The following is a 10,912-nucleotide window of genomic DNA, read 5'->3' on the forward strand; positions in this document are numbered from 1 at the left end:
CCGATATAGTGTAGTCTGGAGAATTCAAAAAGATAATAGGACTATTAGGTGTGGGTGCAATAGCAACAATTTCATGTTTAACATAAGGGACTATAGCAAGTTCATCTCCATAAGCATCATTCACATTGGCATCATGGACACAAGCATAGCAAGCATCATCAAAAAGGGGTATTTCAAGAGAATCAACGGGGTCATAAAAATCATCATAGCAATCATCCTTTGGTAAGCACGAAGGGAAATTAAACAATGTATGAGTTTAAGAGTTACTCTCATTAGAAGGTGGGCATGGGTGATCAATCCGCTCTTCCTCCTTTTGTCCTTCGCTCTCCTCCTCATCTTTTTCATCCAATGAGCTCACAGTTTCATCAATTTCTTCTTCCATAGATTCCTGCAAAATATTAGTCTCTTCTTGGACAGCGGGGACTTTCTCAATAAATTCATCAATATCATAATTGTATTTATAATTCTCATAGCAATATTTAAGGATAGCTAAATTTTCAGGTCTGTAAGCAGCATCATAATGATGTTCACACACTTTTAAAAAAGATTCAATTTCATAAGCACCCATAAAAGCAACAAATTCTTCTATTTGTTCCACATCATAGTAATCATATATACCATTAGCATAAGAAGCTAAGGTTTTATTATCATTAAATTTGCATGAAAAGGGAAGGTGTGGAGCCTTCATCCTAGAGCAACAAGTATAATCATATCTCAAGCACAGTTCCCGAGAATACCAATGCAACATATGAATATGATCCCATAATAGTTTCCCTTTTTGAGTCAAGCGATAATCCCTAAACTATTCACGTTGATCCAAAGTTACTCCCATTATAAAGTTGAATGGGATTTTCTCAGGATTATCAAAGTAGTACATAATATCTTTTACATAATGAGCATCGAGGGTTTTAGGAGGTTCCCCATCTCCATGAGTAGCAAGTACACCTAATTTTTTTGGTATTTCGTGTTCCATATCCATAACTAAAGATAGAGAATAACTTAGAACAGCAAATAAAAATTACTTAGTGATAAAGCAAACAAGCACACACGAGAATATTCACCCCATGATATAACTCCCCGGCAACGGCGCCAGAAAAAGGTCTTGATAACCTACAAGTATAGGGGATCAATTGTAGCCTCTTTCGATAAGTAAGAGTGTCGAACCCAACGAGGAGCTAAAGGTAGAACAAATATTCCCTCAAGTTCTATCGACCACCGATACAACTCTACGCACGCTTAACGTTTGCTTTACCTAGAACAAGTATGAAACTAGAAGTACTTTGTAGGTGTTGTTCGATAGGTTTGCAAGAATATAAAGAGCACGTAAATAAAAACTAGGGGCTGTTTAGGTAAAGATGCAATAAAGTTAGTATAGCGAGTGTGGACAAGTGGTGGTAGGAGTTGTGAAATTGTCCCTAAGCAATTGACTACTTTACTAGACTGATAGCAAGTGGGAGAGGTCACTACTAGCATGTCATCCCTGACTTGGAATTCTATGCACTTATGATTGGAACTATTAGCAAGCATCCGCAACTACTAACGTTCATTGAGGTAAAACCCAACCATAGCATTAAGATATATTGGTCCCCCTTCAATCCCGTATGCATCAATTTCTATGCTAGGTTGAAGCTTCTGTCACTCTTGCCCTCCAATACATAGTCCTATCAACATACAACTAACCCTATGGTGTGATCCACGCGCGCGCTCATATGATGGGCACCAAAGGACAGCAACATAACCACAAGCAAATTAAACCAATCAGAGCAATGCACCAATTACCGATAGGACAACAAAAATCTACTCATACATCATAGGATGGCAACACATAATTGGATAATAGTATGAAGCATAAAGCACCATGTTCAAGTAGAGGGTACAGTGGGTTGCGGGAGAGTGGACTGCTGTAGATAGATGGGGGAAGGTGATGGAGATGTTGGTGAAGATGACGGAGGTGTTGGTGTAGATCGCGGCGATGATGAGGGCCCCGGCGGCGTTCCGGCGCCACCGGGAGAGAGGGGGAGAGAGCCCCGCTTCTTCTTCTTCTTCTTCTTCTTCTTCTTCCTTGACCTTCTCCCTAGATGGGAGAAGGGTTTCCCCTCCGGTCCATGGTCTCCATGGCGTGGGAGGGGCGAGAGCCCCTCCAAGATTGGATCTGTCTCTCTGTCTCTCTCTGTTTTCGCGTTCCAGATTCTGGCCTTTCACCGTTTCTTATATTCCCGGAGATCCATAACTCCGATTGGATTGAAACTTTGAACACGATTTTTATCCGGATATTAGCTTTCTTGCAGCTAAAGAAGGGCAACAACCGCCTTATGGGGTGTCCACGAGGATCAGGGGCACGCCCACCCCCTGGGGGGCGCCCCCTGCCTCGTGGGCCCCTCGAGCATCATCTCGCATTGATTCCACTTCTCAAAATTCCAATATATTCGAAAAAAAATCTCCGTTCATTTTTATCATGTTTGGACTCCGTTTGTTATGGATTTTCTGCGAAACAAAAAACATGCAACAAACAAGAACTGGCACTGGGCACTGGGTCAATATGTTAGTCCCTAAAATAGTATAAAAAGTTGCCAAAAGTATATGAAAGTTGTATAATATTGGCATGGAACAATAAAAAATTATAGATACGACGGAGACGTATCACTTACCAGTCGCGATCTCCCCAGCTTGTCGGATCTCCTCCCGAGCCGCTCTAGACTCTGACCGTGCTTCCCTCGCCTCTTGTAAGGCCTTGTCAAGATCGGCCACTCTGGTTTTGTTATCTTTCTCGAGAAATTCGCATCGGCTAGTAGCATCCTTTAGCTCAAGCGCCATGGTAGATATTCTCCCCTTGCACTGGCACCGAGCAGCCTGTTCGGCTTTTAATTCAGCAGCTGCCTTTTCGGCAGCCGCATTACTCATCCAGGCTAGCTCCTTAGCACGGGCAAGCTCAGCCCGAAGGGTCTCAACTGCGGCGGCACTATCTACAGTTATGCATATCTCAGTATACAATTCTCAGCGTCATGCTCATAATATAGTACTTGCATATACTGACTGCCCCAAAAACATACCTTGCACCTCATCGAGCCTCCTGTTAATAAGCATGATGTCATCATCCGCCCCATCATGTTTCTGCTTCAGAGATGCAACCTCTGTAGCTTCGGCAGTAGCCAGTGAAGTAACAACATGTGTTCCAATTAGTCAGATTATTTCCTGGGCATATCTTTCTTGATCCTTTGATCGCTTCCCTTTGGACGCCAACCAGAGTCTCAGGGGCTACTATCTATAAACGGGCGCATTTTGCGTTTATAGCACAATTGAAAATATCACATTACGTACCTCGAAGCCTCCTAGCAGGCCGGTAAAGGCTTCATTTGCTCTAATTTTTGCGGATAGAACCCTCTCAACCACCGTACCCATCAAGGTACGATGCTCCTCTGAGACGGGCGCATGTTGCAATATGTCCATCAATGTATCCGGCGCCTCGGGATCCCTGGAAGCAGCTGAAGGGTATGGACTCCCTTCGAAGGAATATATTTACTCAACCTTAGAGTCTTCTCTGGCTGTAAATCGGATAGTCCGGGGACTTTATTTTTAGTCCCCGTAGGGGGCGCACACCTTAGACCATGGACGAACAAAGTGTCACCTTTGGTCCTAGTATTCATTGTCCCTCGCACCGCTTGTTGATTGGGAGAGATCTTCCGAGACGACACCTCGGGGTCGTCTGCCCTATTGGGCGGGGAGATTTGTGGAGGCGTCTCTCTCTCCATCATCTTCGGGAGAAGATCCCCTGAGGAGGAGGACTGCTGAGGAAGGCTGCATGCCGGACTACAAACATATATTTTAAATATTACCCTTGCAACCAGGAAAGAACATGATATGTTTAAAACACCCTTGTTCACTTACGATTCAGCTAAGGGCTTGTCCTTAGGGATGAACTGCGTGACAACATCGCCTCTCGAACCAGAACCCCCTGACAGGGATATCTTCCCTCGCTTAGAAGCCTTTATCGTCAAGTCTTCGGAGGCGGTCCTCTTCTTCCCATGGGGAGAAGGGATGTCAGTTTCTCCTTCCCTTTCATCGTCGGAAGAAGGAATTCCAATCTCCCCGGACGAGGTGTCTGGTGTACCTCTAGAATGGGGCCACCCTGGGCCTTCTTGCTCTCCTCTTTGTCTTCCTTCGCCGGCACTTGATATGGTGCCGGAACTAGCATCCTTATTAACACCGGATCAGCTGAGTCTTTGGGAAGAGGGGCCGAACACCTAATTCTCTCCGCCTTATTTATCCAGCCCTGGCCGAGTATGGTTTTCTTAGTATATTGTTATGAGAAACTTAACTAAGCTGTATTCAGGAGTCGAGTGCTTACCGAGGTATCCAGATGGTTGCAGTCAAGGTCGATGTCCTCTGTAGTATCCGGCCATTGTTTTCGTGTCCCGAAGAATAATTTCCACATTCCTCAGAGTGTCGCGCCAAAGAAGTGTTGAAGGGTTCGTGGTCCTTACGGATTGAACTCCCTCATGCGGAGAGGCCGTCGCTGGCACGGTAGGACCCGACGGACTAGCATTACTTGAATTACGTTGATAAGACCGGTGTCCTTTTCAATGAGGCTCCGAATGCGGCTTTGCAGCATCCGCACTTCATCAATTGATCCCCAGTCCAGCCCCTTATTAATCCATGATGCAAGCTGTAATGGAGGGCCAGATCGGAACGTAGGTGTAGCTGCCCACTTGGTACCACGGGGTTCAGTGATGTAAAATCACTCCCGCTGCCATAGGTTGGAAGTTTCTGTGAAGGAGCCTTTTGGCCAAGGAGTATTGGTGAGTTTTCTCACTACAACACCACAACACTCCGCGTGTTTCCTGTTGACTATCTTCGGCTTCACATTAAAGGTCTTGAGCCACAAGCCGAAGTGTGGGGGAATATGGGGGAAGGCCTCGCACACGATATGAAGGTCGAGACGTGAAGAAAGGAGTCCGGAGCTAGATCGTGAAAATGTAGCCCGTAGTAGAACCTGAGCCCTCGAACGAAGGGATGAAGAGCGAACCCAGCTCTCGGAGGAAGTGGGAGATGAATACGACCCTCTTGCTGGATCTAGGAGTAGGAATAACCTTCCCTTGAGCAGGAAGCCTGTGGGGGATTTCCGCAGTCAGGTATCTTGCCTCCCGGAGCTTCACGATATCCTCCTATGTGACAGAGGAAGCCACCCACTGGCCTTGAGGGCTGGGTCCGGACATGACTGGGAAGCGTGAAGCGATTAAATTGAACCTTGGGTGCTGGAACTCGAGGTGGGAGAGGTTAAGGAAAGGATTGGCGTACGGGAGAAAAGATGGGTCTTGGCCCCTTTATAAAGGCGATGAATATCAAATGCCCCCCCTAGGCCTTAAAACCTGCCTATTCCCAAGGAATCATGCCAACAGAATGGTTGGGTTACCCACGCTCGTATTGATGAGAATCCCGCAATAAGGGGACATGATCTCTGCTTTGACAAGATGTTCCAATGAAACAACATCTCGAAATATGGAGCGGCAGGCTAAAAAATGGTTCGAATAATGGCTGGGCGGCGACGTGATGTCATGCTACAAAACGTTATCATCAGATTGGACTCGTGAAACACTATACTCTCTGCGGTTGTGTGTTGTATTTGTTTTGCAGAGCCAGACACGTTTTGTGTATTCGAAGGATGCTTCCGAGTATTCGGAGGAGGAACCCGCATTGCAATGCCGAAGACAATCTGCGTGCCGCACACCTCGTCATTGAAGCCTGGTTCAGGGGCAACTGAGGGAGTCCTGGATTAAGGGGTCCTCGGACGGCCGGACTATGTAGCGTGGTCCGGACTGTTGGACCGTGAAGATACAAGACAGAAGACTCTCTCCCGTGTCCAAATGGGACTCTCCTTGGCGTTGAAGGCAAGCTTGGCGCCCGGATATGAAGATTCCTTTCTCTGTAACTGACTTTGTACAACCCTAATCCCCTCCGGTGTCTATATAAACTAGAGGGCTTAGTCCGTAGAGGCAATCATAATCATAATCATACAAGCTAGACTTTTAGGGTTTTAGCCATTACGATCTCGAGGTAGATCAACTCTTGTAATACTCATATCCATCAAGATCAATCAAGCAGGAAGTAGGGTATTACCTCCATAGAGAGGGCATGAACCTGGGTAAACATCGTGTCCCCCTCCCCCTGTTATCATCAACCTCAGACGCACAGTTCGGGACCCCCTACCCGAGATCCGCCGGTTTTGACACCGACAGGTAGAGCATTGGCAATTTTTCCGGATCTAATTAACAAGTCATGGTGAGATCAGTGGTTTTCACCTAGGATATGTAGCAGAGTTATTGTCATAGTATTGATGGTTGATGTTCTATGGGTTGTCCACCGATTACTCTGAGAAATCCACCTTGGTGTCCCACAGATAGAGTCGTCTAGTTTATGATTGGAACTCCTCTGACTCCGCATTGACTGGCCAAAATCATGTCCTACTAAAACGAATATGTAGTCCTTCACCTCCAGTGATAGATGTCCACCTATAAGCAAGGAGAAAAGAATGAATGACCGTCAGACCATTTCACAAGGCTTCAGTTGTGGGCACAACCTCTAAATGCATGTGGCAACTGTGCAAATCCTCTCCTTGTATTGACTCACAAATACCACATAGGACAAGAGCAAGCCACTGCCCCTACCACCTTCATTTGAGTAATGCTCCGTCACCTTCAGTAGAAACAGTTGGTGTAGTGCCCAAGATGCATCGAATATGACCATGCTGATAGGTCTTCACGATTGATCCATGATCACAGTGTGATCATCCATGTTGTGGCATACTCACTTAGTGCAAAAAAAGGTGCCATCATGGTGCCCATCACACATGAAAATACTAGCTAGACATGTGTTGCACTTGCGCGTCAGCCAAGCGACGCCACTTTGTGCACCCAGATGGAGTGCGGCCACTGCATGTGCATCAACCTCCTTTGACTAAGAAGACGATCTTCGTTGGGACATACACCGAATAGGCCAACATGCACCAGGCAAGGGATTGGGTCCCGCGACCACTTTGGAGAAGGGATGTGTAACATCCCAAAATTCTATATTTTGGAATGTTAAATTAAATATATAAATAGGATTGTTTGTTTGATTGTTGTGGTCATGGATTGTGTGAAATTATTTTATTTCTTTCACGGGAATTAAAACCTTTTGAGTTCTTGTTTAAAACTTTTTCTAATCATGTTATAAAAGTTGGGTAACATTTTGTCTAATAAAGAAAACTATGGTTGGGGAAGTTTATTCAAGAAATCAGAGGGCTTTAATTTCTGTTTGACTTTTTTTTGAAATATTGGAAACCACAATCACAATTTTGGAGTGAGAATAAGATGACTTTACCAAATGTGGTGGATGAATATTTCATATGGAGTTTGTTTGGATTTTGGAGTTCCAATTGAAATATGATATTATTTGGAGTTTTACTGTCGTTTAAATATTTCCAAATTAATCAAATAAAATTTATGAGGGGAGATAACATGACTTCTCCAAAATTATATTTGGAAATATTTAATACGGTAGAATTATCCTTTTATGAATTTGCATTACTCAACATCGATTTGTTTTAGTAAATTCAATTATGTCCATAAAGCAATAATAGTAGTTTGTACAAAAAATGTATAATGTTAAATGCCGAAACTAATCTTACTAGACTATAAATAACATTTAGATTAATGTAAACAATTTTAATTTCCAACATAACTAAACTTTTTGTCCAGTTATTAATTAACTCAATAAATTCTAATCTAAAGTCTAACATGGGCTAGGCCCATCACGTGAGCAGCCCAACTCCTCACTGTCATCTTCTTCTTCATGACAACCTACAGATACTGACGAGCAGCAGAGTTGCCTCTGCGTCTCGACTCCTCCCCTCCCCCGGCACCCATTAACCCCAGAATCGGTTCCCCTCACCTCCCTCGACCGTTCCCACCCCCTAGTGCGCCTCCTAAACAGCCATAATGGCCACCACAAACGCTTGAAACTGCAGCCATTAGACACATTAATCCTGGCGACGCCCCGCTCAACTCCGGCTCTCCCCTGCCCTATAAAAGGTACCCAGATGAGAGCCTCGAAGCCACTCACTAGTCCATCCGAAAACCCCTCTCTGAACCTCCTCCTCTGCGAGCAATTGCTCGTCAGAGTTCGGCAACTCCGGCGGCCGCTCCACGCCGTCACGGGACAAGTCCGAACCTGTGATCTTATCCAAAGGACTCCCCTTGTCGACCTCTTCGCCGATCTGCTACTACTTGACGTTGGGGGCCTTCTTCCTCAACTCCGGCGACCTTATTCCCCAACTCCGGCGACTAACTCCGGTGAGCACTGCGTAAATCCCGTAATTGTTTTTCAGAAAAATACTCAAACTTCAGAAAATCATATCTCCTAAACCGTATGCCCAAATTCGACAAATTTTATATCCCCAGATTCCTTGGAACATCTAGTTTATTATAAAAATTCGAGATCTCAGTTTTTGGCAAGTTAAATTTTAGTTCTGTTTTAAATATTAAATTGAGTATTATTGCTATATCTTCTAATCTGTAAATCATATAAAAATGTTTATTATATGAAAGTTCGACCTTAGGACATCACCTTTCTGTTGGAACTCATGGCATAATTTTTTTTCCAGCAAGATTTAGTCACTGTTTTAACATCAACACCTTAATTTGACCTTCTCGGTCATTGTTTAATAACTTTTGACACGAAGTTAAATCTCTTAGATTGATCCCTAGAAAACCTCTCTGGTCACATGCCATCATCATACAAATTTGGACTACGGAAATGTTACATAAATTTTTGTAACATAAACCTTATGGCATCAACTCCATCTATCATTTTCATTGGACCCAAGTCAAATATTCCAATCAAACCCATTATATACTTTGTCGTAGAACCTTGCCTCACAACTCTTCAAGCCGTGATCTTCACTTTGACCCAACCCTAGAACAAACCCTATATCATATTTTCATTCTTGATCTTATTTCAACCCGTAACCAAGTCCTAATAACTTATGTAGGAATGTTTTTTTATTTTTTATAATTATTTTGTATTGTAATTTGAATATTTCATTTGGATCTTTATTTGGATGTTGTTGTGTGTTAAAGTACTTTCTTATATCACTAGATATATCTAACGAGAAGGAGAGACGACTCAATAGAATATTTCATCTTCATCAACAGTACAAGGCAAGTTACATCTTGATCATGCCCTTTTATACCTATGTTTTATATATGCATTTAGTCCTTTGATGTAGGGTTTGCATGAATATGTTAGTTGGTTATATTATAGTCCCAGTAGTGCAATGAGGTAGGTCTGAGCCTTTACTTCATGTCGCCAACGTTGTAGGGATTTTGTTATGCCATTGTAGACGGGGATTTGTATGTGAGATCATGAAAGTTGTGAGTGATATAATAATCAAGATAACCTTAATGTGGCAACATTAACACACATCTGGGTGGATTGGTAAGGGGCACCCTGGAGAAATCAGTGGACTTGCCCGGGCACCCTGGAGAAACCAGTGGACATGCCGAGGGGATCCCGGAGTACCCGTGTGATCACCCTATGGACTGTCGCCCAGGCTCAAAGGGATTCATCAAATTTTCATGACTAGAAGCTTACCTGCACAGCCACAATCTATTATGGGCTCTGGCTTAGTTGAGTACGTTGTGTGACCTCTTACCATGGTAGACTAGCAGATGTAGTTATATATGTAGGTCTACTGGTCTACCCAGGATTAAGAGGGAGCACTTCAGAAAGACTATGTCTCGATCTTCCGATCTCAAACACCAGGCACTGCGAGGACTACAAAGGAGGTGATCGAGTCTTGTTGGGAAAAGTGTGCAAACCTCTGCAGAGTTTAAAACTAATTGATTAGCCGTGTCCCCGGTTATGGACAATTTGAGTATCTGGAAAGTGGGAATTGAGCGATCTCACCACTCTAAATAATCTAATGGGTTTTAATTAATTTGGGCATAGATTGAATGGAGCAACCATTACAATTATATTATGATGAACTTTGTAGTAACTATATGATATTCTTTTGATAGGGAAAAATCAGCTTTATGAAAATTAAACTTAGAACCTTCCAGCGGTCATATTGCATGTAGAAGTAGGACATTTATTCATCTCTTATGGTGTGACTTGTCAGTACATTCAACGTACTGACCTACACGGCTGCAACGTATCATGTTGCAAGATTTCTAGGACGAGTGAGTTTTTGTTATAGGGTTACAGTCTGCACGCAACTTGTCGATGGCGTTGATGGGACTCCACACCCATTTGTCTGTTTCTGCTGAGATTCTTAAGGTATATATCAGTTTTGTTATTTATACATGTGATTGCACTTTGATATATACATTGATGTACTGTGTTGCTAGCATATCGATCAGGGATAGCACAGATACACAGAGACTTGGCCGTCTAAGGTCGAGTCGTTACAGGATGGAAGCAAGGGAGATTGGGAGGGGGTGGAGGCGGTGATGGTTTTGGTCTAGGGTTTCCAGAGAGGAGAAGAGGGTCCTCTACATTTTTGTATGTTTCGCGAATCGTTTTAACCATATTATAACTTACTGTATCTTTTGAATCATGTCACAATGGTGTTGTCCTACATGTTATATAAAGGTATACATGTATACTTCAAAACTTATATCTAGTTATTGGTCAGCTAGTCATAAATGTGATTATAGGCTCGACATAAGCAGATGGCTATGGTTTGTTCTCCGTCCGGCGAAGCATGGGCAACTTTATCTGCATTGAGAAGCTAGTGAGGCAGGACCTTCCTAATTCTTTCTGGCCAGATGTAGGATGGTTGTCCAGCTCTTCGATGCCTTCTTGAAAAGCACGATTCGATTCTTAGTTCGTTGTGGCCAACATTTTCTAGTTTCGACCAACAACTTTCTAGTCG

The 10,912-nt window shown here is 43.5% G+C and overlaps 1 long non-coding RNA gene across 1 annotated transcript; it reads left to right on the forward strand.

Moving 5' to 3' along the window:
* Nucleotides 1-7,880: 7,880 nt before the first annotated feature.
* LOC119321941 lies at nucleotides 7,881-10,594 on the forward strand. The gene is made up of 2 exons (XR_005155298.1): nucleotides 7,881-8,327; nucleotides 9,133-10,594. It is a non-coding gene; the product is annotated as an uncharacterized LOC119321941 (long non-coding RNA).
* Nucleotides 10,595-10,912: the final 318 nt, after the last annotated feature.

The sequence above is a fragment of the Triticum dicoccoides genome, chromosome 6B (genome assembly GCF_002162155.2).
Source record: "Triticum dicoccoides isolate Atlit2015 ecotype Zavitan chromosome 6B, WEW_v2.0, whole genome shotgun sequence".
Lineage (NCBI taxonomy): Eukaryota > Viridiplantae > Streptophyta > Magnoliopsida > Poales > Poaceae > Triticum > Triticum dicoccoides.